Genomic DNA, 4033 nt, shown 5'->3' with positions numbered 1-4033 from the left:
AATGTTGTCTCTCTCTCTCTCTCTCTCTCTAAATTAATCAACACAACACATCCCTTCTGCTACTTGATGAGGTCACAAGGTGTTGTGTTAAGGTTGCTACAATATCATTGAGTTACACAGCTACTTTAGCTGTACTTTAGCCACAGCTTTTAAATGTTATAAAACAGCATTCAACATGAGGCAGACAGATCTTACATTTCTCCAGTGTGTCAGCAAGCTCCTTCTGGTTCATTTTCCTCAGGACGTGCAGTGTGATCTTCAGAGCCCCCTCTCTGGCACTGCTCTCCTGCTTCTCATCTTCAGCATCCACCACTTCCTTATCCTGCTTCTGACTCTCATAGCCTTCTGGGAGTTCTGGACTAAGAATCCTCTTGAACATCTTCAGCTCGTTCTTCACAAATGTCGTCATTTTCTCTTCAAGCAACTGAAATAAATCAAGTAAATAAGTTAAGCAAGAGAAGAAATGCTTTCTCATTAACACATTAATGAATAATTGAAAGAAACTTTACTTGAGGAAAACAAAAGTTCATAACAGGATCACATACACTGAATATAGAGTCCAGGTCTGTTTGATGACTCTGGGAAGACTGACCACTGAGAATCTCTGACTCTGATCTCTCCTGTTGGTTTCTGTGGACAAAACATGAGATTACAGTACACACACACACACACACACACACACACACACACACACACACACACACACACACACACACACACACACACACACACACACACACACACACACACACACACACACTGTTTTAGGACTATGAAAATGGACTAAAGTATTAGCCTATGGATTATGAAAACAACCAAAAGAAATGTGAAAATGGGAGAGGAGAAATGACTAGAGACAGTGTTGTTTAACTCACTGACCATGACCCATGAGTTCTTCTTACCTTTGTTCAGTAGAAAAGTCTCCCTCTCTAAACTTCATAGGTAGATTCATAGACTTGTCACTCTTCATGGACACACAGCTGGGTACAGGGGAGGCTGGTCTCTCCTGCTTGATTGGTCTTCAACACAACAGAGACAAACATTACATCTCTCATCTACTCTGATCTCAGATGGGGAAACAAGTGTTTCATTCCAAAATGCTATATATCCATATTCAGAAATGTTGGGAAATGTAATTTTATTGTTTAAAGAAATTATTAAACCACTGCAAGGCTTTATAAAGGCTTCTAACGTTTGTAATTTCCACTTCAAAATGTCAGACTTGATTTGATGAAAAAAATGGATCAACCACTACAAAAAATGTCCCTTAATTTACAATCCACACGAACAAACACATTTGCTGCTGTTTTCCTGCTGTGAGAAACTGGGTCAAATTAAGAGATGGCATCTGTAAGTGCATTCATCTAAAGATATCTAGGTGAGACAACCACATATCACAGTCAGATATACAGGATACCAACATTCCATTCCTGTTAAACAATGGATATACAGCATTTAGCAACAAAACACATTTTCACACACACATCTAAAATCTAGAACAGTTATATAGAATGTACCCATAAGAAATACCTTCTGATTAACAAACATTTTAGAATATACATTCTTAAACAAAATAGTCAGCTCACCTCTTAGCTTTGGTATCATGTCCCCCAGAGACACTCATTTTAGAGGCAGGACCCCCCTCCTCTCTCTCCCCAGAGAGACTCATTTTAGAGGCAGGACCCCCCTCCTCTCTCTCCCCAGAGAGACTCATTTTAGAGGCAGGACCCCCCTCCTCTCTCTCCCCAGAGAGACTCATTTTAGAGACAGGACCCCTAAACAGAGATCCAACATGTTGGTTGTGGTTAACACAGTGACAACTAAACAGAGATCCAGCATGTTGGTTGTGGTTAACACAGTGACAACTAAACAGAGATCCAACATGTTGGTTGTGATTAACACAGTGACAACTAAACAGAGATCCAGCATGTTGGTTGTGGTTAACACAGTGACAACTAAACAGAGATCCAGCATGTTGGTTGTGGTTAACACAGTGACAACTAAACAGAGATCCAGCATGTTGGTTGTGATTAACACAGTGACAACTAAACAGAGATCCAGCATGTTGGTTGTGGTTAACACAGTGACAACTAAACAGAGATCCAGCATGTTGGTTGTGGTTAACACAGTGACAACTAAACAGAGATCCAGCATGTTGGTTGTGGTTAACACAGTAACAACTAAACAGAGATCCAGCATGTTGGTTGTGGTTAACACAGTGACAACTAAACAGAGATCCAGCATGTTGGTTGTGGTTAACACAGTGACAACTAAACAGAGATCCAGCATGTTGGTTGTGGTTAACACAGTAACAACTAAACAGAGATCCAGCATGTTGGTTGTGGTTAACACAGTGACAACTAAACAGAGATCCAGCATGTTGGTTGTGGTTAACACAGTGACAACGAAACAGAGATCCAGCATGTTGGATGTGATTAACACAGTGACAACTAATTATTGAATGTCAATTGTTGTATTTTATTAATTATCTCTTAGCAATAAAACATTTACTAACAGATACATCCCAACAGTCAGGTGATTTAATGCATCACATGAACATGTAGTCGTGACTGATATTTTCACCTTTTCTCCATGTAGTGGAACTAATAGTAATAATAATAATAACAACAATATAATATTAATAAGTCACTTTCTCTTTTAATAATTTCTCTCATTCTAGTGTGTTGCTTTGTTCAACAGGTATGATATTATTATGCTGTTACTGAATTCAGTTCATAATAACAATGTTAAGAAAAGTATGTTCAGTGGTTTCATACCAAATTACACAGGAAAGAGGAGCTCATTGTAGTTTAGAAAACACATTTTACGATATTTTGAAAAGACGATTTACAACTTATACATAAAAATATACAAATTGTAAAATAACCACAATATACGAATATATGAACAATATGTTTTTGAATTTGACTTGCCTACGCCCAGTTAGCGCCATTTTGTATGATTGAACTGTCACATAACTGTCCTAGGTGAAATGGACTGTTAGATCTGAGTGTTTTACTGTCAGTCACTATACTAAAATAACACCATACATTTAATTTCTCTACACACTTTCCAATAATCCCTGGGAAGATTCTTACCTTGTAGCCTGAATTCACAACCAGAACATGTCAAGTTATTGAGATATTTTCCGTTGTGCTGAGAGAGCAGCTTCCTGATGACAAGTGTCTCTGTATCTATGTTCTAGGTACAGTTGATCTTTGGATGCAATAATATCTGGTCAAAGTCTAGTGACACAACACCATAGTATATCATAAACATAACAGCAGTTGGCCAGAAAAGGCCATGACATACTATAAAACAGGGTTTGTCAACTAGATTTGGCTTCGGGTGTCACGGTTGTCATAGAGAGGAGCGGACCAAAGTGCAGAGTGATTATCGTTCCACATATTTTATTGAACTGTGAAACTATGCAATACATACACATAAACTAAAGAACAAAAAAACAACAAACCGTGATGCAGAGGTGAAACATACACTACTCAAAAACAATCTCCCACAAACCCAGGTGGGAAAAACACCTACTTAAGTATGATCTCCAATTAGAGTCAACGATGACCAGCTGCCTCTAATTGGAGATCATCCCAAACAAAACCCAACATAGAAATACAAAACTAGAAAACAACATAGAAAAACTAAACTAGAAAACCCCCTGTCACGCCCTGACCTACTCTCCCATAGAAAATAACAGCTTTCTATGGTCAGGACGTGACATCGGGAGAATTTTTTCTGAGTTAAAGTGGGCGGGCCAGAACATAATTAGCGTATAATATTAGCACAATTAATACGCCTACACTACAAATTGAACAACATGTTTACAACATTTGATTAGTAGATAGTACATTCAGTGACAATAAAATAATTTAGATCTGATAAAATCATAAAATCACCAATATCTCTATTCAATTATAACTTTTTGTTTATTTCTCTGTGCGTTGATTGGTGGGGAAAAACAGGTCTACGTAGCCTACTGTAGTCTACACTACTTTATTAATGTCAACATTCATTCAGAACA

The 4033-nt window shown here is 37.9% G+C and overlaps 1 long non-coding RNA gene across 1 annotated transcript; it reads right to left on the bottom strand.

The window, feature by feature from the left end:
* Positions 1–423: 423 nt before the first annotated feature.
* LOC123739195 (uncharacterized) lies at positions 424–1645 on the bottom strand. Its single transcript, XR_006767630.1, has 3 exons — positions 1587–1645; positions 903–1019; positions 424–630 (listed from the first exon to the last, which is right to left on the bottom strand). It is a non-coding gene; the product is annotated as an uncharacterized lncRNA (long non-coding RNA).
* Positions 1646–4033: the final 2388 nt, after the last annotated feature.

The sequence above is a fragment of the Salmo salar genome, unplaced genomic scaffold, assembly GCF_905237065.1.
Source record: "Salmo salar unplaced genomic scaffold, Ssal_v3.1, whole genome shotgun sequence".
Lineage (NCBI taxonomy): Eukaryota > Metazoa > Chordata > Actinopteri > Salmoniformes > Salmonidae > Salmo > Salmo salar.
The sequence above is the reverse complement of the archived record's forward strand: the minus strand, read 5'-3'. Positions and strand labels throughout refer to the sequence as shown.